The sequence below is a fragment of the Mastigoproctus giganteus genome, chromosome 4, assembly GCF_048544385.1.
Source record: "Mastigoproctus giganteus isolate SK-2022 chromosome 4, ASM4854438v1, whole genome shotgun sequence".
NCBI lineage: Eukaryota > Metazoa > Arthropoda > Arachnida > Uropygi > Thelyphonidae > Mastigoproctus > Mastigoproctus giganteus.
The window spans coordinates 144,488,746-144,516,552 of NC_143578.1; the positions used below are offsets into that span (position 1 = coordinate 144,488,746).

Sequence of the window (27,807 nt, forward strand, 5' to 3'; positions counted from 1 at the left end):
TCTCTTATTTGTGGCTCATGTTTGCTGTGGACGCTGTATCTCTTGAGGATGCTCTTCATCTTTCCAATCAATTTCTTACTTCTATTACCCTGTTGGTACTGGGTCAACTGACCTATCTTGACTCTTAATTCTTCTATCTTCTGCTGAAGTCTTCTTTCCCAAGCTGGCACTTCCTTCTGTTTTCGGTTCTTCTGCTGCTGGTCTCTCGTTTCTTTTATTACTACTATTATTAGTACTTAACTACATTGTGCAAGGAAGCCTGAGGCTTATGCTGTACCAGCCAAAAATAAAAAATTCCCGAATTACCCTGAGGGAGAGAGAGAGAGAGGAGGATCAACAAAAAAGAGGAGAAAATCAGGACCCTGGGTGCACCAAGCCAATACTCACCAGATGTGAGTCCCTGGGGTGAATTTGGAGGTTGAATGCGTTAAGGTAGTCAGCCATGACCTGCAGGTTGCTATTGATATGCTGAGCGGTTTCGTCTGCGAGTCGGATGGCGATATCCTAATAAGGAGCTTGACGTCGTCAGCGTATGTGATCCAATTGCATTTGTTGGCCACAAACGGCACCATGATTACCGTGAAGAGAACGCCAAACAGGACCCATCCCCCTTGAGGCACACCGGCACTTATGTGATGTGTGAAGGTCTTTGTTCAGATCTTTAGCACAAGGATCATCTTGGATAGAAGAGATTCTAGGAATCAGAGAACATCGCCGCGAAAATGGAAGTAGTTTTCTAAGAGATGTAGGAGATTGGGTATATAGATGGCATCAAATGCAGTTCGAGTCCGTGACCACCAAATACGGAGGATGCGGAAAGGTGGAAAGGTCAGGGAATGACCACCGCATATCCCCGGAGCAATATGGCCTTAGTTGCTAATGCTCCTAAAAACCAAATAACAAACAACAACATCAAATGCAGAATGGCTGTCAAGATATATAACTGATAATTCCTGTCTTTGTTCTAAGGCTTCTAAGATGTGCACTGTGATTGTTGCAAAGTTAGTTATAGTTGACCTTCCTGATATCCCATAGCATATTTGCTGAGGATTGTCACAGAGAACTTGATAGTTATTTCTCCAGTATTTTTAACAATACAGACGCGCAAGCGATGGGCCTGTGTTGGCTTGAGAGAATTGATTAGGAAGGGGCCAGGCAGAATACCTGTTCCACTTTTTTGGAAAGTAATGACCTTCGAGGCATCTATTACATGGGTTGAGGAGTGGATCGATGATGAAGACGCTTAAGCATTTCATGATGAACTGGGGGATACCATCGTAACCGGTGGTTGCTGTGAGAGGGAGAGTGTTAATGGCCTGCTCAGCTGTTGCATGGAAATTAGAATTGTAGCGAGACTATCAACTTACTGGGCACCTTCATGTGGACAAGTGTAAAATGCGTTAGTCGTCTGACGGCACCAGGAGTTTCCCCCCACTATCAGTGGAATGAGAGTGGCTGAAGAGTGGCAGGTAGAGCTGGAAGCTGCTTAGAAAATCTGGCAGCGTAGTCGAGCCAGTCAACTGAATCGATGTTGCTGAAAGAACTAGCCTTTATTCTGTAGAATAGTTCCCTCTTTTTAGGGTTCTTTCGAAGTGCTTCTTAATTGCAGCTGATTTGTTTCTGTTGAATTCGTCCCTGGCTTTGGATAATGCAATGCGGTATTGGATATTGCCAGAAGCTTTCCATTTGGCGTGTGTAGTGATTGTTTGACGTGGAAGCTTTGGTTGAGTTGGGGAGTCCACCATGCTCTGGAACGCGGAGTGATGATGACTCTCTTGGTAGCAGTGTGAAGGGCGATGGTATTGATCCATTTGGTCATTAGATCGATTGTGAGACTCAGTTGACATCCATCTAAGATGTTGCACGGGACTGTGGATGCAGCTTCAATGCAGCGCATTGGATTCGGAAATTTTAAATAAAATAAAATAAATAAATTTTCTGTTTATACTCCGGCACGACAACCAAGTCAGTAGGGTTTACAATAAATCGCCAATACAAGTATTTATCGTATTCAGTAGTCACAGGCTTGAACCCCGGTCTACTCAACGAACGTGTGTTATGCACTCTCGCTCCTGACCACTCGGCTACGTTTTGGGGCGGTGGCCTTTCGCACAGATTTGGTTTTGGGGATATTGAGGTATTTTTAGGGTAGAAGAGCTGTAAATATGATTAGTTGGTGGTCTGATTGAAACATGTTGCCTGTGGTTTCTTCGAGTTGACATATCTGACCGAAGAATAGACTATGTCCACCAGGTTTTGGTCTTTCGTTGGCCGGTAGTTAACTTAGAAGATTTGGATTGATTGGAGAGATTTTGTGAGCCGGCTTTTGAGGTGTAGTAGATGGCGGAAGATATGTTTACACATACGATATGAGTGGCTGCTGGGTGCAGATTATTTATTAACGAGTTAGCGGCTTCATCGATAGCCATCATAGTTCTACAGCTTAACCGTTGATAATATTTTTTTAGGCTCTTGCCACTAAAATCTTCAGAAACTATGTGACAGGGCCTGCCAGAGTACCTAAAAAAATCTACTTAATGCCTGACCTGCCTCCTTGGAGTAAAGTGTGAGCAACGGGGGATCCCACTAGGGACCCAAAAGCTAAAAGGTCAGCGGAACAACATAACACTACATGACAGAACAGTGCCTTTATACCTCTATTAAAAATATCTGACCTTCACAGAGTACACAATGCGGAGAAGGGGGAAACCCCCGGTGCCGTTAGACAATGAATACGTTACACTTTACCTCCTAAAACACCTGGGTATTATCCTGGATTCGAAACTCTCTTTCTTCCCACACTTCTCATACCTTCAAGTCAAAATTATGCAGCCCAATCGTTGGAGTGAGCAGGTGTGACCGGGGACTGAACCAGAGAACACTCAAACTCCCTTAGAAAGCTATATTCCTCCCTGTTATTACATACGGATCTGGGATTTTGTACCATAAAGCAATAAAAGCAAACTAGAAACGATTCAATGGAGTATCTTTCTTGCCATTGCTAGGGCCTGCTGCACAGTAAGGTCTCCGGCCCTCTAGGTTCTTGCGGGTGCCCTCCCCTTGACTTGGAGGTTATCCATCGAGGATTGCACTATTGCTTGTTGCGGGGCGTCCCAGCTACCATCTTTGGACATGCCATTGATACCCACATGACTGTAAGCAAGAAAAGAAGAAACTAGTTGCCATGCTACTACAAATCTGGCAGACAAGATGAGAAGAGATGGACAAGGGCCTAATAACTAAGTAATTCATCCCTGACGTCCAACTTGTTTATTCAAAGTCGCCGCCTTTGTTCTCTCCAGGCCTCTACTGTACATATATTAATATATACTGGACACACACGGCTCTATTAATAATAAATTGACTACCGTGGGAATCATCAATGACTACTACTTACTACCTTGGGAATCATCAATGATTACTACCACTACCTTGGGAATCATCAATGATTACTACCACTACCTTGGGAATCATCAATGATTACTACCACTACCTTGGGAATCATAAATGACTACTACTGTATATGTGGAGAAATTGAAGATAGGGACCATCTTTATAACTGCCCAATTTATGACGATCTTCGAGGAATACTATATACCGGACTCCAATACATACCTCAAGGACAGGAGCACCTGTTCATTTCTGACGAACAATACTACTTATTTCTAACGGAGTATGCACAGAACCTCTTCGCTAGGCACAGGATTCTACAACCACTCAAGCTAGGGATACAAAGCCGTGAGGGACTTTCCCAAATCGGAAATAAAATTTCTACTTGACCTTTTTACCAACATCGACTTGCTTTCGCGGGAACATCCAGGGTAGGATTACCTGCTAACCTAGCCACGTGGTCGGGTAGGTTCCAGTTGTCTATACCACTCCACCGCCAAATGTCGGTACACTCAGCACTCTCGCTGCGTGGCTTTCTACCCTTCCTGGGGTTATCCCCTCCCCTTTTTGCCTGGTGGGGCAAAGGCTCCACTGTCAACTTAGGGAATGCCTTCACCTACATCCGCTTACTCTTACTTTCACCCCCCATCTTCTTCTGTGCACCCTGTACTACCTCACTCTATAATTTTTTCTTTTTTTTTTTAAATTGGTCTTCGTTCAAGAAGCTAAGGCAACCCTGATGGAGACCAGCCAGAGAATAATAGGCAGCCTGTCCTAGCAGTGTGTGGCAACGTGGGCTCTCACCAGGGTCATTGCGGCCAAATGTCAGGACACAACAGAACCCAACATAATATTACACATTCAACGCAAGGCTTTCCCAGCATTTACAGTAGTATTGTATTTCTTCACAGCGTACATATGATGCAGATGTGGGAAACCACAGGTGGTGCCTGACCCTAACACTATGCACACTATACCTTGAATAAGTAACGCTTCTCCAATGCAGAAAACTATTGTTACTTATTCTCAGTGGATACCACCACCCACAAAGCACCATTTAAAGGCTTGTTGGGCTATCATCGGTGGGCAGGCAGGTAGCTGGTTTATTATGCCTTGTGCATTTAATTCTTTTTAGCAGTTTTTGAATATAGTGTGGTAGATCCAGGTCCCACTCCCTCCCTAGAGGCTGAGCATATCTAAACAAACACTGTTAACACTGGTGTGCAAAACTTAAGGACCAACACTATTTCTAAAGGTTACAACCACAAAATCTTTACGTAAGGTACTCTTTACTGATGAGAGTAGATTCAGTCTCAGCAGCGATTCTGGACGTCAGCTAATCTGGCGAGAGGTTGGCACACGGTATCACCCCGCAAACATCACTGAAAGGGATCGATATGGCGGTCGAGGTGTTCTCGTCTAGGAAGCCTTATCTTGGATGGACGTACACATCTCCAGATACTGGATGGCGGTACTGTAACCGGTGCACGCTACTATACTGAGGTAATCCTTCCCCATGTGCGTCTGTTCCGAGGTGCCATTATTGGCTCCGAGTTCGTATTTATGGATGATAACACCACACCCCATCGCACTGCAGCTGTGATATGCTTTTGGAAAGTGATGACATTGTTCGTATTGGCCTGCCCATTCCCGTGATCTAAATCCCATCGAACACATATGGGACGCTCTGGCGAGACGCCTAGCGGCACATCCACATCCACCAGAAAATGTTCACTAGCTGAAGATGGCGCTGACAGAGGAATGGACGATGTTACCGCAATAACTTAACAACAACATTGTTCTAAATATGGACAGGCGGTGCAAAGCCTGCATCGACATTAGGGGTGGCCATATCTCCTGCTGAGGACCACCTCTTCCCTTTGTTCCATCTTTGGCAATGATGCATCTGTATCATGGCAGCCAGTGCTATGTTGCCATTTTTGAATAAAGCCCCTCTGAACAGTTTTGTTTCCGTTGTTTTGTCGGTGTTGTTTCCATCATCATTTCTGTACCTCACGAGGTTCCTTTGGTATGCTTTTCACATATCCAGGCCACTCCTATGAGAAGCTACAGGTGAAAACCCGACTGGTCCTTAAATTTTGCACACCAGTGTATGATAGTAAGTTGCTGTACAGTAAGAAGCATCCGTGTTGTATATATAAAAACTGATTAAAAATTCGAGAGGAAATTCGTGCTAAATTTTAACTTAATTTTCAGTTATTGTCAATCTCATATCACATCGTTACCCCCCCCTCCAAAAAAAATCAGTCTTGTTCTGCTTTTACTGATAAATCGGATAATTGATGATATTGCTGTTTTGTTTTTAAGGGAATTTAGTTTTTATTTAGTTGAATTGTTGGCTCTATTCCTTTAGAATTATCCTTTATTTGGGAAATCAAAATAATATACGCCTTAGCCTGAAATTTTTCCAAGTCCATATTGTGAAACCAACTCAAAAAAGGGTGTTTCTGACACTCACTAACATTCATTCATTCATAATACTTTCACTTCACCTATTTTCAAATGGGCTCGGCCACTAATGACGCCAGTGAGTGTGCGCGTCACTTGAAGAGGAACGGAAGTGAGCCACATGCTGTGTGTGAGAGCAAATATTTTAGCTTGTCGCCGGGTTTGGTTCTTTGTAAAAAGTGCGTAGAATGGCTGTTGGCTGATTTTGTGAGTTTGGCCACAACGCTTTCGTACATTCTAGCTGCTGCTCTCCTTGTTATAGTGCCCCATTTTGAGTGATACTAGGTGATCTTCTTACTGCGAGGTAGGTTACCCATCGTTCCTACGCTGTTTATTGATGAATTCAGTGTGAGAGTTAGCCAAGTTAGCCATTTTGCATTGTAAATAATTAGGAAGTGAACTGTGGGCAATTTTTGAATTGTGGTTTCTCTCGGGAAGTTTAATGATATTTTGAATACTAACGGTGAGTGGTATATTTCTATACTAAAATTAAAATATCAAAATTAGTATGTTTGTTTACTAAAGATGGCGCTAGCGTTTCTGACAAGCCATGTTGGAAACATCCTCGTGCGTACCATTGCTTCCAGTCTCTTCTGATAGTAACCATGTTAACTGGCGATAAGAATGCTGTACAAATACTTTGCTTTCTCTTTTACAACGAAAAGAGACGTTAACTTCGAATATCGTTTTACAAGTTTCAAATGTATTCTGGAGTAGAAATGATTTTGTCATTATATGTTAGCAAAATTAAATTAATATTGCTTGTAATAATTGCACAAATAGCACAACTAAGTGTTCCAGAATGTTTCTTTCAGTAGTAAAAATAATGTTAGTCTACTGGAAGGAATTTTTAATTAATAAAGAATATTTCATCAGAACTTGTTAAAATGTGTGCTTGTGATTATATACTGCGCAATTTATTTTTAGATAATTGAAATTGTTATTGTGCAAATTCTGTTGTACGATTGAGCTTAAATAACGAGAACTGTGGCTTCTGAATACTGCATAAATTTGTTTTTCACGTTATTTTGTTTTCCCATATGATTTTTAAAACAGCACACTGTTTTGAAGCGAAACTCGCCATTAGTTTTTAATATTCTATTTGTTTTTCTTTACTTAGTATGCGGATTTTAGGTTAGTCTTTCCTGTTTGATATATTTTTATTTCTCCCGACTCTGGTATCTTATATAAATTTGCTTCACCAAAACTATTTTAAAACCGTACGTGTGTCTTGCATCAGCAAAACACATGTACAGTTTTAAAATAAAATATTTTGGAATAATTTGTTTATTGTATACTCGACCATTAACATGCAGCTTAAAATTTTAATCACATAATCCCTGTATTTTTGCGTAATTATAGCTTTAACAGCTTAAGTACTTGTATTGTATGCTTTGACTGCCATTTTTGTCATGATTCTGATGCAGCGCAGGATTCAGTTCGCTTCATTTCAGTGTCCATCATGTTATGGTTCATTTGTAGTACAGGTCGCATATTAACGTCATGTAAGATTTTCGAGGCATCACTCGTTAATTGCCTTGAGCATGTCTATGATCTGCAGATCGGCCCTTGAATATTCACTTGCACAGAGATCACATGTAAGACGCTTGTCAACTAACCAACGTCACAGAGAATATTTTATTGAGTCTTGTGCCTTTATTTTACTTGTTATAATTTGCCGTAGAATGAATGGGAAATGAAGTAAAGAGGTTGTTGAAATTTAGTGCAACTGAAATTATATTCTAGCTTGTATTAAAAACAGTTGTAATATTTTTATTGCAATTGTTATTCAGTATACTTCATTTGTTACTGTAATTTTTTTTTAAAGTACTGTTAACCTATTTTAAGTATGGGTAATCTATAAAGGCTCTGAATAGGCTGCAGTGCTCTCCACGCACTGGAACACAGTGCATTGTAAGCATCGGTAATGCCATGTGCGTGCGTACTTGATTCTTAAAAAAATATATTTTATTTACCAGCGTTTCGTTCGTAAAATATTCAATTTCATCCCCTGGTTACCTTATATAAAATTCAATCCCAGGACTCTGAAAAGCAACATTATATATAGTACGGTACGGTATATAATATCAGTACGGTTATAGTATTCTTATGAAAAGTTAAGAATACTACATATGGTATTCTTAACATTTATATATAATAGAATTCAAATATTAAAGTAGCAAAGCGTTTAGCAAAGGCATTGCCTCCTAAAAGAAAATAAAAGCTTTGCTATGTAACATAGCTGGTGATCAACTTGATGGTAGGGCAGTACATGCGTTTGAGTTTACCTGCCTACGTGACTCTTCTCTCTGTTTATAAATTCTTCTTCTGACCTATGTGACCATACTCGGGTATAAACATGATTTATTTGATCATTGATAGATACTGTTATTACAAAGGTATTCAATAAATATTTACTCTCACCTGGAAATACAATGGATGCCTCATATTGTGATCTCTTCGGGACTCAGCTAAAGTGATAACAATGAGCGAAGGAACAAGAATGCAGCTGTTTGTTGATGCAGAGTTGAAAAGTGTACACATAAAAAGGTGGAAGCGGACAGAAAGAAAACATTAATATCAAGCCAGTATGAGAATACTTTAATTTGGTTGACAATTATTTCTTTGAGAAAGTAATCAAACCATTAAAAACGAATGAAATTCCGTACAAACCATTAAAAACGAACGAAGAAAGTATTAAAATGAAGAAAAGTCTTAATGTTCTACTGTAAACAAAAAAAAAAAAAAAAAAATTCAGATTGGTAGGTGTACAGATAACAGTATTTTCTTTCATGGAGTAACGATATCGACAACCATGCGAACTGTGTGAAGCAACAGAGTACTAGATAGCAACGTTTAGGAGTTCAAGAACAAATCGAGATGTGACGTAATCATTTCGATTGCACATTATGTAAACTGCGATAAGGCTAAAAAATAAAATAAAAGTAAATGAAAACAAACCGACGCGCTGATTTTATGCCAATAAATGCCGTTTTCCCCCTCTCTTTCTCTTCTGTGTATCCGTATACGTCTCATTGGGACTTCATAAAAGTCACAACATTATCTGAATAACATCACAGTAAGCGGCGTGCACTGTATTTTGAGTTAGTAATTTGAAACTTGGCTGGCAACGTTCTCTACGTAGCTACCTCCTAGAATCTAGAGCTACAAATTTATCCCATCTGTGGATAAGGTCTTTCAGTCCTCATAGAATTCACTCACTCTGAGCTGAAGACCAGGCTCCCATTTCATTAATTATCTCCTCATCAGTTTGAAATCTGATGCTTCGTAATAGTTTTTTCATTTTAGGGAAGAGGCGGAGCATAAGGTGGGTGCTGCAGTTTTTCAAAGCCACACCTCATTGTGAAATCCACTAGAGATGATCAGGAGAATTGTTGGCCAGGAGGCCGACACCTTTGGATAGCTTCCCGCGTCTTTTCAACTTAGCCTCTCTTAGCTTTTCTAGAAGATTTCTGTAGTACTGTAGTGATGCTGTTGCATTTTTGAGAGGTGATCTGTAAGGACGATACAACGGTATCGTTCTTACAGATGTTAGAGTCAGAAGACTGGCACCATGACCTTGTTGGTAGACAATTGAACCTTGGCTTTTTTTCGGGGGATTGGTGAAGATGTAAGTTTCCGTTGTTAGCTTGTCTGTTTTTGTTTCTGTGTCAGCAGCGATGTACCCAACACTCGTTCATCGTCACAATTATTTGGGCCGACCGGGCTAGCCGAGTGGGTAAAGTACCTGCTCGGCAACCCAAAGGTCGCGGGTTCGATTCCCGCCTCGGGCTTGGATCAAAGTACTGCAAAAACCTTGGGAGGTGCATTATGGCCACAGAAGCCGATGCGCCAACAACTACCAATTCAAATTCATTCGTCACAATTAAATCAAAAATAAAAAAAAAAAAAAAAAATCAACATTCACTCTCTCTCTTAAAGCTGCAACAATTGTGCGCAACACGCCTTCCTGTGAAGCTTTTGAGTGGGTGTCAACAATCTTGGAATCCACCTAAGACATTTGCAAGAAGTGCATTGCGGTGCAAACAGACCCACGGCAAATGTTGTTCACTTCACTTCATTTGCTATGATATATGGTCACACGTCTGTCATCAAGGACTAGCTGTTACACTTTAGTCACAATGGCAGGATCAGTGGCTGAGATGGGTCTTCCTTCTCTTGGGGCATTTTGCACGCTGAACTATTTTGCACCCATACCTGAACTGTTCTTACTAATTTTTTCAGTCTTATGTAATACGCAATCCTCCCCATATGCAGCTTTCATCTCCTTATCGATTTGTTTTGCTTCTTTGCCTTCCGCATTGAAGAAATTTTCATAACGGATCGGGCCTCAAACTTCCAGCATAAGTTTGTTCAGTATTTATGATTTCAAAATAAATAATATCAAGTTAGGCGACTGAACTTAATTTTTTTTTTTTTTTACTTTGTCCCCAGACTTACTCATAACGAAATAAGAAACATCAATGCACATGGTTATGCATTGATGTTTATTAGTGCCTCAAATAAATATAAATTTTATTTTACTGCTTTAAATAAATATATACTGTGTACGATGGCCGAATATATACCCCAGATACTATATGCTTAGGGACTATATGAAAGGAGAATTGCCGGTTTGTCTAAAAAGACACCTGTGCTATGTCTGAATTATTAATGCAGTCTTAAAAGATACATTTGCACATCTCCAGTCTGTGGAGACCTCCCCTGAGTCCAAAAATGCTCTCATAATTAAGGCTAAGGGTTTGCTTACTAGCCATAATTATGAGAGCATCCGTGGACTTAGGGGAGGTCCTCACTGACAGGAGATGTGCAAATGTATCTCCAATTCACAAAGGGGGATCAAAGGTTGATACGATTAATTACCGACTTGTTAGTTTAACTTCTGTTCTGGGGAAAATAATGGAGTCACTATGGGTTAAAGAAGCATTGCAGGATCATTCTAGACAACACTCCAGTAATAATTCAGCATAAGTTTGTTAAGGGGAAATCTTGTCTGATCAATTTTATTGGATACTATGATGTGGTCACAAAGGAACTGGATGCAAAAAATAATTTTGATATCATATACTTAGATTTCAGGAAAGCTTTTCATACTGTTGCACACGGAAGACTACTGTACAAATTGGAGCAGTATGGCATTAAAGGCAAGTTGCTACAATGGATAAAAGGATGGTTCAACGGGAGAAGACAGAGAATGGTAATCAATGGACACTGCTCTTCATGGACTAATGTTATTAGTTGAGTTCCCCAGAGTTCGGTGTTGGACCCGTTGTTTGTTTTGCATATTTATCAATGATATTGATGAAGGTATATCAGGCTTAATGTCCAAGTTTGCAGATAATACAAAGTTGGAAGGGTTGTTAATGACAGTATGCTACTGCAACAGGATCTAGAAAAGTTGAGCAAATGGGCTTATTAGTGGCAACTGAAGTTTAACATTGACAAATTAAAAAATGCATTTGTATGGGTAGCAGTAACCCCATAGAGAAGGGTTCTATCTGTGTGGTACTACAGTCAGGGTAGTAGAGAATGAAAGAGACCTGGGGGTTAATTGTGTTGTCAGATATGAAGTTTTCTGAGCAGTGCAGACAGTTTACCAGAGCAGGTAATGGCGGTCTTGTCTATATACAGGAATTTTGCTAGTAGGGAAAAGGAGGTAATTATCCCTTTGTATAAGGCAATGATCAGCCCACGCCTTGAGTACTGCGTACACGTCTGGGGGCCTCATTTTAGGAAGGATGTAATGTTGCTGAAACGAGTATAGAGAAGGGCAACAAGATTGGTGAGGGGAACCAATCCGGTGCTTCTACCAGGAAAGGCTTAGGTCTGCAAATTGCAGCTTCTGGAGACTAGGCACCTGCGAGGTGATCTGATTGAGGTGTATAAAGCCTTGAATGGTTTGAGTAGGCTCAATGCTGATGGGATTCTTCCTCTTACTCAGATTACGAAACTGAGGGGGGGGGGTCTGCGCGGTAGCACAGTAGTATCGCCACCGTCCTCCACACACCGGGTGGAAAAGGCCCGGGTTCGAATCCCGTCGATGACTCGAGGAATTTTAATGGGCTTTTTTCACTCTGTTGCTGAGTTAGTCAGTCTTAGGCGTAGATATTATGTATTAATGATCTTGGTAAAACACCTCCCACCATTTCCAACACGCTCCATTCAATGCCTCCTGTGGTCTTGAGTCAAAAGGTTGTCAGAAGGATTTTGATGAATCTTGATGCTAAGAAAGCTCCAGGTCCTGATGGTATTTCTCCGATTGTTCTCAAAACCTGTGCTCCTGAACTTGCTCCTGTTCTTTGCCGCCCTTTTTCACTTTTATTCCAAAGGTGTTTTTCCTTCTGCTTGGAAATTTGCTCATATCCAGCCAGTTCCTAAAAAGGGTGACAAATCTCTCCCATCCAATTATCGTCCCATTGCAATTACTTCTACTCGGCATGAAGGTCTTCTAAACAAGCTTCCATCTTATGGTTTGCGAACTGTTTTTGTAATTGGTTATCCTGTTTTCTCTCTGATCGCTCACTGAGGGTGATGGTAGATGGCTCTTTGTCTTCTAACTTCTCCACTAATGCCGGTGTCCCCCAAGGTTCAGTTATTTCCCCCACTCTTTTCCTCTTTTATATTAATGACCTTCTTCCATTAACTGGAAATCCTATCCATAATTTTGCCGATGATAGTACATTGCATTTCACTTTCCATTTTGAGAAACCGTGTCCTGCTCAATCAGCTTCAACTTCTCTAATATCCGCTACCAATTTCTTAAATGCCGATCTCCATTGCCGCACAGAATCATAATTCTGCGTTGCGGCAAAGACGACTTAGTTGATTTCAATCCTTCTAAAACTCAGTCTTGTCTTATATCTCGCAAAAAGGATTCTTCTGCTCCTATGCTTATTTTTGATGACACTCCGATTTCTAGGCAAAGTGATATATCTCTCTTTGGGATTACCTTGACTTCTAATTTCTCTTGGCACAAGTACGTTACAAATATTGCTTCCTCTGCATCTAAAAAACTTGTTTTTCTCTTTCGCTCTCGACGTTACTTTTCTTCCAAACAGCTGTTGACTCTGTACAAATCGCAAATCCTCCCTACCATGGAATATTGTTCCCACATCTGGGGCTGTGTCCCCAAAACCTCTCTCAGGCTTCTAGATTCCATTCAGAAGAGGGCAGTTAGGTTAATTAATGAGTCCTATCTAACCGAGTCTCATAGACATACTGTTTCTGCTGTGTTGCATGCCTTTTCTACAGATACTTCCATGGGCACTGTTCTTCTGAATTGGCTTCTATAATTCCCGCTCTCTCTTTCAAAACAGTGCGAACGCGTGCCGCCACCAGCCAACATCCATTTACTGTCCAACTTCAAACTCACAGAACCAACTTTTCATCTTCCTCGTTTATTCATTCAACTGCTGTTTTCTGTAACAACCTTCCTTCGTACGTATTTCCTGAAAATTACAGTCTACAGAAGTTCAAGTCTAATATCAACAAATATCGTCTTTCGTCTTCTCAACCTCCAACCTAAGCACGGTACTAAGTACTATAGGTTTTAATACCTCTCATGTTTGGGGTTTTCATTAAAAAAAAAAAAAAAAAATAGCATGGTTTCCTCCCCAAGAAACTAGGTTTTTTTGTCCAGCAAAACAGACAAATTGGCCAGAGAACACAAGCAATTTATAGACACAATACATATATCGGTATATAGAAGTAATTCTGGGTGACACTAGCAAAATTTGAATCTGAGAGGGCATAAACTCAAATTAAGGAAAGACAGTTGTAGAATAGACGTGCGTGCGGAAATTTGCCTTTAGCCAGTGGGGTAGTTGATTGCTGGAACAAACTTCGATCTGTCGTTGTGGAAGTTGATAGCTTAAATATATTCAAGGAACAAGAGGCAAACTTTTGGAGCTAATGGATGGGTGAAATGGGAATTTTTTTTTTTGGCTGATGCTGTATAGGCTTTCTTCCTTGCATCATATACCTCTGCTAATATTTGAATTACTAATAATTGAAAAGTGAAATCTCTAAGAAAGCTCTTAAATACATGTATAAATTCTGTATTACTTACGGAGCACAAACCTGATCCCTTACTAAGTCGCAAGAAATAAAATTACTAGTAGGACAAAGATAAATGGGAAGACGTATGTTGGGTCTGTTATTCAAGGACAGTTAGGAATAGCGAACTATGTAAAAGAACTGGTATAAAGGACGTTATAGTGGAAGCAAATCATCTAAAGTGGAAATGGGCAGGTCATATTATGAGAAAAAAAGATAGTAGATGGATACCACTGGAAGGACATAGAAACAGAAGTCGACAAAAGAGGAGATGGTGCGACGAGTTGAAGAAGTTTTCAGGAGGAAACTGGCCAGCTACGGCGCGGGATAGTAACAAGATCGAAGATTTTGGGAGAGGCTTTTGCCCAGCAATGGGACAGTAATGGCTAAGAAGTGTACGATATGACCACAGTGAGGGGCAGTTTACAATTTAATTGTGTGTGTGTGTGTGTGTGTGTGTGTGTGTGTGTGTGTGTGTGTGTGTGTGTGTGTGTGTGTGTGTGTGTGTTTAATTATATATATTTATAATTATATATTGGGTCTGAGATATACTTTTTTTTAAAGGAAAAGGAAGATAGAGGGGAAACTTATGGACAAGGGCCGCAGATAGACAGAAACAACCCAACGACCATAATTGTATTATGTACAGATAAAGGGTGTTGAAAAAAGAAAATGGAAAGATAACAGGAGATAGTATAGCTACTAATTGAAAAAGCGAAAATCATAATAATAAAAGGTAAGAAATAATACCTTTTTAAACACAAGATAGAAATATATATACACCAGAATTGCACGAAAAAATGACAGTACAGTGTTCTCTGCCATGGCAAAGTAAAATTAATAAGGAGAATTGGATTTTTTTTTTTTTTTTTTTTTTCGTGCAATTCTTGTGGTTAACACTTGAAGAGATGCCAGGATTGTGTGATAGTTAACAGTGGGCTGTTAACTTTTTTGTGGCAGTGCACGGGTTCGGTTTTCAGTGTGCCTCTCATTGTCTTAACCCACGAAAACGGGACACATGATAATTATAGCAACACATACTTAGGCAGGTCTTTGTGGACCCTCCACCTTTGTGAAGGTGGAGGGTCCATTTTTATCTTTTAGAAAACAGCGCTTCTGATTTTTTTCTGAAAGAGTAATTTCCTTTTAAGTTAATTTAACTGATGCTGCTTTTTGTCATTACACAGTCGGGAGGGGGGGGGCTGTGTAATGACATAAAGCAGCATCGGTTAAATTAACTTAGAAGGTGGGGGGGCTTCTAATCTTCAAGCGTTGGTGTGTTTATACCGAGATAAATCTTTATTTGTATTATACAATACAGATAAATATACGCTACCGCAAGAAAAAAAAAAACAAAAACCCATCCTCTCCTTCCCCGTCTCCTTCAACCCATGCTCGGTACTGAGTACTACAGATTTTGATACCTTTCGTGTTTGAGGTTTTTATTTAAAAAAAAAAAAAAAAAAAACTGGGACGCTACTGTTTTCATGGTCCACTAGACCTATCCAGATAAGTAAATAAGGAAAGTTTGACTTGGATATGGCTGTGAACAAGAAACAGTTTCACAGAACTGTTTGGTTGACTGATTGACGGATGAGTTCTGGGCTAAAGATGTCCTCATTAATTCGTGTGTGTGATGATGTCTCCTGCAGCAACCTGCTCTCTGCGATTTTTCATGGCGCTGGACTTGACGTCATAAATATCGTTTTTATTTCCGTGAATTGGACTTTTCCCGTTTGAATGAACTTTCATTATTCAAAGTGTATTTTATTTATTTATTTATTTTTTTATTTATTTATTATTATTTTTTTAAATTTAATTAAAATTTTTTTTTTTTAGGTCCTAGCCACTGAAATCTCAGGAAATTAGGTGGCAGGACCGGCGGGAGTGAAAATTTAAAATTACTGGGTACCTGGTCTGCCTCCACGAGCCATAGTGTGGACAACGTTGGGCCCCAGCAGGGGGTCTAGCGGCTAAATGGCCAGAAGAACAACAGTACACAACACTACACTTACAAAATCCATACACTTTTAAATCTCTGACCTTTACAATGAACTGTTACACCCACAATGAAAGCAACGCGGAGATGGGAGAAACCCCAGGTGCCGTTATACACGAACACAATATACACTGTACTATGTACAAAGTGTATTATTCTACTAGTTATTTGTTTTGTACAATCTTTGTTCTGTCATCTTTTTTTTCTGCTCTGCTATACACTAACTGGGCGCATGCCTGTTGTGTATATTACATGTTAAAAATAAATAAATAAATAAATAAAGGGTATGTGCCACACGAGATCATTTATTGTTGAATGTCACATTGCTGGTTTGCCAATTCGTGCATATGCTGAGAGTTAATAACATCACTCTGAATGTATCAACATCCTCCAGCAACTCACAAGACCATGGAAGCTCATTTCATGTGATCAGAGGGTAGTCGGAAGGGGTTGTTCCATACTTGTTAGTTTACTAGAAACCTAAACCCCTATATTTACTAGAAATCTAGTAAATAAAGTGTACGAACACCCTAGGTAGGGTGTTCGTACACTTTGTTCACAGCTTTGGGAAAACGGTGGCTCACATTTTACCAACAGTTCGGAGGAGGTGGGATTATGTTGTTTAGTATAGGACTTTTGGTTGAATTGGAACCATATGAAACATCTATGGGATGAACTGAAATGTCGGGCTAGAGCCACACCAATGTACCCCACATCGACAGCTCAAATGTTCACTGTTCTGAAGAGTGGAGGACTGTACTCATTGTCATTCGTTGGTGGAAAGCTTACTTAAGTGAGTAGCGGCCAAAGGGAGGGGATCCATATGCTTGAAGGACAGTGACGGCAGTGTGTAACCGACACTTATTTGGAGGACTGCGTACAGTAAAAATACAAATTTATCCATAGCGGCAGCAGTTACTAGGGGTTTGATAAAAATATAATCTAGATATTATTGGGTTACTACAGATTTTGCTGCTGATGCCAAATTCAGTTAAAATCACATTTAACGTTCAATGACATTACTTTATTGAATGCGATTAAATCATGTTTACAATATTCATCAGTTTATGTAGTAACAAAATATAGTTTTTTGATCTATAGTTAAAAGTAAATGTAGGGTTGATTTAAGAGCACTAGTTGACAATTGAAATATGTAAATTAATATAAAGATTAATTTCAGTGATTATAAGTAATCTCTAATTGGAGAATCAAATATTAATATTATTCTTTCCTTCATTAATTGGAAATTGTAATCCAGTAGAGCGACTAATTCGTTGCCCTATTGCATGACATTGAATTGTTTCAGCGTGCATGTACTTTTAAGTATAGATAATCAAGAAACTATTTTGTTACTATAAAAATACCATAACGTACACACGTTGGTAGACCGTTGTGCTTCATACCAGGGTGAAATCCATTCAAGGAGCGAGCGTCTGTAGCTAGCTTCTATTGTGATCTTATGATGTAACTACAAAATTCTGGAGTTTCCCATCGGGAATGCTTTTGCTGGGACGGAAGCTGCCACACAACTTACTACGATTTAGTGATAATTCGCAGAGGAGGGATGGTGATGGGAGGGAGGAGTTATCATGCGGGCCGACATCTTGAAAATGGTGACAAGGCATCTGAAACTTATTAGCTCAAGTAACTGCTGGATTTGCAATTGGTTAACCAGCTCAATACTATACCGTGTGTAAATAACTAAAATCTTTACTTGCACTCAGATTGATATAACTGACAATAAATACCCATGCTGGCATAAAGAACTAGGAGCTGTGCAAGTGATGAGTCAACATACAATTAGGGATATAACAATAAGGTAATTTGTGGGCTTTGGTGACAACGGAAAGTTATTATTTGGTGGTGGTCTTCAGATTGGGAGAGCCAAGCAATACGTGCAGAAAGCGTTCTTTGGTTATCCATCGCAATTTCAGTGTATCGAGTAGCAAAGTTTTTGTGGCATTTGAATTCGTTTTTTAATGTAAAAAAATGACATCTAGACCAGAGGGTTGACAATCCGCTGGAGCTGCTGTGATCCGCGCTACTTGGCAAATCTCCCGAATTAAAAAAAAAAAAAAAAAAAGCCCACACACATACAAACTGTAAATTATATACAACCGATTTGAATTATCAGAAATGAAGCTAAACACATGCAGCAGTTTTCAAAGTGGATATTGCCAAATTTTGGAATTATATCAGCATTGTTTTTAATTATAATTTTTTTCATTATATATATATATATTGATTGATTACAATTTAAAAAAAAAAAAAAAATATATATATATATATATATATATATATATATATATATATATTTCTTCAAGTGCTTCGTACTTTGATATCGGTGAGCTTTGGACGCATTCTTTCTCCTCTAAAACTAGTTGATTTAAAATAGTTTGGTTAAACTTGTGCCTAGTAATGCACATCTCCCTCACACCCCCATACACTTTTCTTTAAAAGTTTTTGGCCTGAAACAAAGGAAGTTGTGGTACTATTGCATTTATCATCAACTTAAAGATAAAAAAAAAAAAAAAAACCCACCATGTCGAATTATTTTTGACATGTACCGCTTGGAGATACGCGTTAAAAATTTGGAAGGCACATTAAACATGCACATTAAATGACTAAGTGCGTGAACCCCATCATTACACCACTCTGCATAGTTTTCAATGTTTGTGAATTAATAGCTGTTTTTAACTTAGTTTTTTATGTTGATTTCAGAAATTTTATTCGTTTCTTGTTTTTTTTTTTTAATAACTAAATAACTAAATACATTATAACTAATGTATTTAATTATTAAGTTATTGAACGTATTAAGAGTAAATTCCGGGAATTTGTAAACTAAATCTTCACATGTGGGCAACACAGCCTTAAGTTATTTGTTTATTAACCTTAGCTCCATGCAGCAGTGTTTAACCGAGTAAGCTCAGTTTATTTTTAAAGTTATAGTGTCAAACTTGTACCGAAATGCGAGTAGAATGTCTTCACGCCAGTGTTTGAACATTCCGAACTTATTTTGTTATTATCTATGGAAGTTACGTAGTCCTCAGGCAAAGACCCACAGATAAACAGTGGGCTCCACATAAAGTTTACCGAACCTGTGTTAAAGCATTGAGTTTGTGGAAAAGTAGTAAGAAGGCTATGCCATTTGCAATTCCCATGATTTGGCGGGAGCCTACAAACAACTGTGATGGGTGCTACTTTTGCTTAGTAGAGCGATACAGTGGAAGCGGTAAGAAGAGAATTGTGTATCCTATATTACATCTGCGAGATAACCTGCCGATGCCATTCCCCTCTGCTTATGTTGGAGAATGTAGCAGCTGAAAGTGAAGCTTCTGAAGGTGAAAGTGAAGTCTACATGTCTGGAGACATTGAGTACAACTCTCAAATGTTTTCACAGCAGTGAAAACATTTGAGGAGTGTACTCAATGATCTTAATAATCTGATACGAGATTTAAATTTGCCAAAGGAATCTGCATAACTCCTTGGTTCTAGACTTGAGTCAAAAAATCTTCTAGCACATGGGATGTTTTTGTCATAGTATAGACATACAGAAAGAGAACTAGGCCCCTACTTTTTTTAGGACGATTTTTTTTTTTGGTACTTATATAAATGACTTAATGTTTAGGAATTAGTTACAATCCTACACAGTGGAGACTTTTTATTGACTCATCAAACAGGAGTCTCAAAGTTGTGTTGCTCCACAATGGAAATAACTAAGGGATCGATTCCAGTAATCTGTGCATTTGAAAGAAACGTATATGAAAACTTGAAGTTGTTGACAAATATAAGTATGAAGAACATGGTTGTTTTGTTTGTGCTGACTTTAAAGTGATAGGTATGTTACTTGGACAGTAATCTGGCTACAAAAAAATTCCTTGCTTTTTGTGAGGGATAGTCGGGCAAAGGTAAGCACTGGAATGTAAGAAGTTTGTTGCCTAGATCAAAGAACATAGTTCATAAACTATTGGTATATCCCAAAACTATCCTACTTTCACATAAAACTGGGTTTGATGAAATAGTGTGAAAGTTTATCTCATGAAGGTCCCTGCTTCAACTACGTTTGTACTAAATTCATATCGATAACCCAAGAGAAGGTAAAATAAGGTATTTTGTTGGACCTCAAATTCGCAAACTGATTAAGGTCCGAGAATTTGAGGGAACTATGAATAAAAGAGAAAAGCAGGCATGGATTAGCTTCAGGTCCGTTGATCCAGACTACAAGAATATAGTTTAAAATATGTCGGCAAACATCAAGAAACTGGGCTGCAACAGTGTCAACGATGTGGGAGTGTAAAAAAATGTACCTTGAGTGTCAAGGTACATTTTTTTACACTCCCACATCGACTTTCCAGAAAATCTAGGAAGTTTTAGTGAGAACAGGGTGAGAGGTTTCACCAAGACATTAAAGACACTGAGATAGCGTACCAGGGGAGGTGGAATGTCAACATTATGGCAGACTATTGCTGGATGCTGAAGAGATACTGTAAAATAGAAGGATCTGTAAGAAAATCACAAAAAAAAACGAAAATTTTGACCTGTCGTAGATCAGTTTTTAAAATGAGAGGTGTGTTTAGTGGACTTTTATCAAGCTGCCCTTTTTAATAGTATTTTCACCATGTATTTAAATTTAAAAGTTTGGTAAAAGTAGCATTTTGTTATAATTTCAGTGAAAAAATTCTGCCAAAATTAATAACAATTTGTGAAAAATTAAATTTTTTCTTCATTTTCAAAGAAACCTGTCTGGATGAAAACAAACGAAAGCCATTTTCGAAATCAGCAATATAAAGTGATTTAAAACACCGTTTTCTGAGAAAACATCAATGAATTTTTTTCAAAATGCAGGGTAGTGTTATTAGCCCTCTACTCATGATATTTAATATTTGGTGGAAAATTCTTCCCATCAAATTGAAATGTCTACACCATAAGGCCGTTGCCAAAGACCCACCCTCACCCACAACTAAGCATTTAAGGCTAATCTCTCGGTCCTCATGCCGTCTCAGACAGTTAGAGAAAGAAATACTCAAACCCCCGTTAACTATACTTTACATCATAGCCACTTGCAAATATGTTTCGCATGCCATTTAGGTTAACGGCCAGCAACCTTCAAATAACAACTAACCATATGATGGAGGCATATTATTTGAAGAAAAGTCTGAAGCAGTGATAATTTATCTGAATTTGAAAACGGATTTTGACGTATAATTCTAGCACTTCTAAAACATCTCCAGTCCTTCAATAATATTGAAGGCGAAAAGTTCCTAAGTTTGATACTGAACAACAGAATCATTATGCTCGCTGTTGGCGGTCAGACCCATCGGAGAAGCAGTAATTCAGGGGTGAGCATGGATATGTGTATATCTGTAATGCGTTTCCGGTCGTGTCCCATAAATCTGCAAGAGTATATCTGTGATATTGGGAGAATTCTGCAAAGTCATTTGGGAGTACTGTGGGTATCATGAGTTGTGCTATTCAGCTGGCCTCTTATATATTCTGATTCGCAAACACTAGGAGGGCTGTCTCCCAGCATCCATCCATTGCACAGGAAGCAGGGCTAGGCAGTAGACAATAGGACTCTGTCGGGGCCATCAACATCCTGGAGAGAGAGAGAGAGAGAGAGAGGCCCTAGTAGAGAGATGTGGGATATAGCAGGAAAGTTGGGCCAGAGGGGAAGGCAAAGAGGAGGATATGAGATAAGATAGCTCCAGGCAAAATGGAAGATGAAACCTAGAGAAGGATGTAGAACCTATAGAAGGGCATTGTAACCCACGGTTGGGTGGGAATGAGGAAGGAAAAGTTCAAAAGTGGGCGACTATGTGCGAGGCCCTTATAAGCTGCCAGTCTTATGTCAATCTCCCTTGCACACCAAGGGAGATTGCTGGTGTCAGCAGGTATTACACTCCCAGATAATTTGGGATCCTGGTAACTAGGAGGATAATGTCTGCATGAGGAGTCCCGAAGGTGAAACAGCCCTGGTGACTAGGCTTATTCCGGTAGGTATAAGCAATCCCACCTCAGGGCCAGAGCCCCAAAGTCAGCAAGTTTCGAGGGAGATCCCACGACAGTGATATAACATGCATCCAGGTCAGCAGAGGAGAGCCACCAATACAGTGGAGATAATCCTAAGTCGGGGCCAGGGGGGGCCTGGTGTCAGCAATAAAGAATTACTCTAGGAGAGAGAACCTGGAGTGGTAGATTCCACCCAGGGCAGAGGAAGGCCTGGGTCAGCATTGTGCAAGGGATACTGATCCCGCGTCGAATAATTACCTACGAAAGCAGAAAAAAATTCATATAGATAGATAGATCCTGTGCTGAAATAGTTCCAGTAGTTGCAGGGGCAAAGTGTGGTTTTTAATTAACGGGACTGACATACACGGAGGCACCTGGGTGTGTCGTTATGCTTCGATAGTCTGCGACTTAGATTAGTCGGTTGATGTTGACAGAGCATTAGCATTAGTAGAGGCATATGATGCAAGAAAGCAAGCTTATTCAGCATCAGCCAAAAAAAAAAAAAAAACAAAACAAACAACCACTACTCCCATTTCACCCCTCCGTTCGTTCGAAATACCTGTCCAGCTGAGCCTTAAATTTGTTTAGGCTATCAACTTCAACAACAAGCGATGGGAGTCTATTCCACAAACCAACTGCCCGCTGGCTAAAGGCAAATTTCCGCACATCTATCCGACATCCGTCCTTCCTCAATTTGAATTTATGCCCTCTCAGGTGATTATTCTGAGCAAGAGGAAGAATCCCATCGGCATTGAGCATGCTCAAGCCATTCAAAGCCTTATACACCTCTATCAGATCACCTCGCCGATGCCTAGTCTCCAGGCTCTGTAATTTGCAAAACTTAAGCCTTTCTTCGTAAGAGCAACCCTTTGTTCCATTCACTAATCTTGTTGCCCTTCTCTGTACTCGTTCCAGCAGCTCTACATCCTTCTTGAAATGAGGCCTCCAGACCTGTATACAGTACTCAAGGTGTGGCCTGACCAATGCCTTATACAAGAGAATATTATCAGGATTGGCCAAAGGAGGAGAAGTAAGAGGCTGGAAGTGATGCAAGGTAGGTAGAGAGGAACCAAAGAGAGATGATGAAATTATCTCGTGAATACAGTAGCAGCGGAATAAGAAAAAGCGTGGAAGGTAGCATTAATCTGTAGGAGAACATATCCTGTTTAAAGAGAGAAGACATTAAGCATAACGAGCAACTGAGTTTGAGGTCTAGGTAAATGTTGCAGTCATACATGTGTTGCCAGTGCACCTGCTCACTGCAGGAAACAAGGCACATTGTCAGTTAGGCCCAGGTCCAACAGGTTCTTTCTGATTGATCCATGACGGTAAGAAGATAAGTCTCTTGTAGGTTTGGGGTGAATCACTTGGCGTGTTGCTTGTCGATTTTTATCACAATGGGAATGAATAACTTGGTGATACAGCGTGTGAGCTGGACCGCCGAGTCTGCCATTTAGAAACCAATTCATTCCTTATGTTGGTTTCTCTATTCTGTTCTCTTCATCTAAGCAATGACTCTTAGTAAAAATAAGACGGAATTCTGTAAAAACAGCCCACTTTTATTGTAAATAAACTAATTTTAGACATGTTTCTTGACCCTGCGAGTTTCTCTGGCGACACACACGGCTTGAGAATTTTAATACAGGGTGGTTATATAAAGTCCTGCACTGGTTTTAAATTTTAATAACTAACGTTATACAAATGACAGAACCATTTAGTAAATATTATATAAAAGTTCAAGTCTTATTTAAAGTTTTTTATATAATAATTTCAACCATGTAAATCTGATTTTTCGTTTGTTGTATTTATATTTTATCAATTTCTCTTTTATTTGCAGATATTGAATGACTCCAAATGGCGAAAATTTAAGAAAAAGTTAACTGCGTGCTTTGGCTTGCAGAGTTTAAATCAATAACAGCTGTGAGAAGAAAGTTCGCTACTCATTATAAAAAAGATGCACCCCATAAAAAGTCAATAAGTAGGTGGATCACAACTTTAAAGAAACTGGATCAGTTAATGACAAACCACGATCTGGGAGACCTCGCATCAGTCAATAATAATGACGGCCATGTTGAAATGCGATAATTAAAAACTGCATTAAGAATAAAACTTTAAGACTTGAACTTTCATATTTTTTTTTGCTAAATAGTTCCATTATTTGTATATCTTTAGTTATTGAAATTTAAAGCCGGTGCAAGACTTTATGATCACCCTGTATAATCACATTGTTGAATAGATCTCTAGATTTTTAACCTGTCTTTTAATTTTCATATCATTGTTTTGGGGTTATTTCTGGATGGCAAAACAACCCCTGCTGATATGTCTGGGTTACAACACGAGATACACTGGTGGTCAAAGAAAGAGCATCACCTAGGAATTTCACAATTCTCACCCTTTTTCGCGATGGTATGTTACATTAATAACTAGCATCACAAAGAGAAATATAAACAAAGGATATTTATTAATAGTTAAGGCAAAGCTAAGTAATATTTGACAGGTTCTCTCAAAATATTCCAAAATGAGCATTTTGCAACCTTTATACAACAGTGTTTGTAAACACGACAATTATGGCTGAAATGTTATCAGAAGCCCTCAATTTGCTTCAGTTTATCATTTTAAATGGAAAACAAAATGAAAAGTTTACCAGGTACAAACTAATATTTAGTTGAAGCTCCTCTGGCCCTGATGACAGAAGCACACCATCGAGGTATTGACATGGTCAATTTCTGAAGATAATCAACTGATAGTTCATGGTTCCAAACACGAATTATGGCTTCTTGAAGTTCACGAAGGGTCTAGGTTTCTTTCTGGCAACAACAGATTCCACACGATGCCAACAGTTCTCTATAGGATTCAGGTCCTGGCCAGCTAAGAGTTGTAATGGACCGTTCTTCCAACCATTTTTTCACCTGTAACAAATGTAAACACATTACTGTCGAACCTCTAATGCAGAAATGAAGCTAAAGTAACTACAGAAGCGCCTACTTATACTTTTCGACCGATGACAAGGAGCAGAGTCGTCCTGAAAGATGCAGTTACTTGGCAGGTTGAAATGATCTAATGGTTGGCAGCAATTTGCCTTCCAATTTAGCCAGGTATCCATTGGCATTTACGGAACGTTTTATAAACTTCAGATGACCTACTCCGCGATACGAAATGCACCCCCATATCATTTGGCTGGTAGGAAATTTCATTGTAGACACCATACAGTCTGGACAGTATTCTTCACCACGTCTACGGGGAATCGTTTGTCTCCCACGAGAGCCATGCAGGTTGAATTTCCTCTCATCCGAGAAAAAAACTGACTTCCACTGATCGTGAATCCATTTGAGATGCTCCTTACACCAAATTAATTGGGTCTTTTTCATTTTTTGTGTGAGGAGGGGCTTCTTCTTAGGACGACGGGCTACAAGTCCATTTTTGAAGCGGCCTTTTCTGACTGTTACTTCACTCATGTATGTTCTCGCCATTCTCTTTTCAGCTCAGACGAAGAAGCTTTACGATTTTTAAGGCAAAAACGCTTCAAAACGCGGTCCTGTTTTGGCGTAGAGACTCGTTTGCATACGATTACTTTTTTCCTATCAGCAGAACTAGTATTCTTGAGTTTGGAAAGAAATCTCACTGTCGCCTGATTACAAGATACTCTATAAGCAATATGACGGAAAGAACATCCTCACGTAAAGAAAAAATAGCACTTTCTTCGTGGCGTCAACTGCACGTAACTCGCCACCCTGACACAAGCAAGGAATGACTGCAACTCACGTTGCAGAGCGTGCTTATAATAGCTGAAAGTAACAGCTAATGAAATGTTTTGGTGTTTGTATCAATCTTTTACAAATGTATAATCATTAAGGAATATTAATGATTATACATTTATCATAAGGGTGTGCCTTATAACCGCTCTATTTGCTGTGAATCGTAAAACCTTTAATCTAGATGCATGGAAAACTGATTCACGCAGTATCTCTTTGTGCGCCCTCTTGGGTAGCACAGTTCGTTGGATCCCCGTCCTCCCCACATCGGGTGGAAAAGACCTGAGTTCGGCTCCCGTTAATGATGCGAGGGAATTTTTATGGGCCTTTTTCACAACATGGCTGTGTTAGTCGATCTGAGGCGCGTGGTTTTTCGTCCAGTAAACAAAATCGACCACACACAATTTATAGACAGTATATATGGAGCATATTGCCTTATGTTTATGCTCATAAAATCCTATTGCATCTGTTTGCGTGTTAAGTTATTTTATTTTATATACAAGGTCATCAAAAAGGTGTCCGTGATTTCCCTTTTAATTATCTTCGGAAATCTTTGATCGATTGCTGTGATCGTAGCAGCAAACAGGAGATGACAGCAGTGTAATATTTGTGCTCCGTCTATTTTTACTTAACTATTATTCATTTACTAGATATGATTAATACTGATAGGAAGCATATGACTCCCTCCATCTGAATATTCCAACAGAAGAAGAAATTAATGCTCAGGTAAAGTTTTTTTATTAATGATTTTCTGCATGTTTATCACTAGCTCTTTTCATCTTCGTTCCCCTGCAAGTATCCCTCAAGGTCACACACCCTGCTGCGCTAAAGAATTAAGCACTACTGCCTAGAGCTAAAGTCAGAAAGAGCTTTCCTACAACAGCCAACCCTTGCCTGGAGGATTAAAGAATTCAGTTGGCTATTATAGGCTCATACAATTTACCCTTCAGCATGGAAAAACAACCATCAGAGTCAACTGAACAGATGTGCAGCGTTTGTAAGACCGCAAATAAATGCACGATCAAATGTTCACGGTGCAATATCATAATTGGAAGCTGCTGTTCTCAAGGATATAGTGCGTTTAAATCAGAAACGAGGCAAGCAGTTTCTTTGCACAAGTTGTAGGTTCACAAATGAAAATGATAGAACAGAACAACTGAATAAAACAACTGAAGCGCCACAATGTATCATAGACACTAGTGACTCAGAAAATGAAGACCCCTCCCCACAGCCCCCTAGGAACCACACGGTAACGGAGCTGAACGGGAAACTAAATTACTCCGCAGCTCAAATCTTAGGCTGTGACACATGCCCAGAAGAATGTGAACACAAGAAAACAAGTGACGACCCCCCAGGATATTTGTAACATTTTAGACCACACTATAGAAGCAAGCTGTATTGCATTTCAGAGAAGATAAAAACGAAGCGAAGCACAACCAATTAGCCCACGACATACAGATGCAGGAAGCCTTACTAGAAGAACTCCTCTCCATTTTAAAAACTCTCCAGGACATTCAAAAGGAAAATCACGAACTAAGAGAACAAAACATGAAACTAATTGCCAGTCAGAAAGTAATGGATAAGAAACTAGACACTGTCCTAACCCAGCTACAACATATTAACAGACGACATAATCAGACAGCTGAACACTTACGAGCTGGCCCTGCTACCTATCCTAAAGAAGCAAAGAAAGAGCATGATACTCGTCTCAGGACTACGCTCCCAGGCGAAATAAAAACAGTATTGCATGAAGCTGATCCCCGCAGAGAACAGATACGCCCAGAAATTGTGGAAAGTACTAAAAACTACTTCCCGAACAGAGGAAATCCAGACTTCAGAAAACAGAGCAGAGACAACTGTCGCTAGCACTGCGTTACCCGCAAGCCAACCTTGCATAGATAAGAATCACTGCTTCAACTTAGAGCTATATGCACCGAAACAACCTACCTATGCACAGATGGTTACTCTCCCATCAAAATCAGCTGACCAAAGTTCTACTAAAAGAGAAAGCCACCCGCTACTTACCAATCAGCAACATGATGCAACGCGACCAAACGGTGATCATATGCATAAAATCCCTGTTCCCTCGCCAAGGTTACCCACAGGATATCG

The 27,807-nt window shown here is 39.5% G+C and overlaps 1 protein-coding gene across 7 annotated transcripts in view; it reads left to right on the forward strand.

The window, feature by feature from the left end:
* The window catches only part of LOC150087109 (protein O-linked-mannose beta-1,2-N-acetylglucosaminyltransferase 1-like), a 637,681-nt gene that overhangs the window by 202,058 nt on the left and 407,816 nt on the right, over positions 1 to 27,807 (forward strand). Inside the window, exons 1-2 of one of the 7 annotated variants that reach the window (XM_090372962.1) lie at positions 5,956 to 6,163; positions 14,500 to 14,671. The exons of 2 other annotated variants lie outside the window; for them this stretch is intronic. The gene's annotated coding sequence lies outside the window, so the exon portion shown is untranslated. 4 more of the 7 variants (XM_090372963.1, XM_090372960.1, XM_090372961.1 and 1 more) reach the window with 4 other exon arrangements.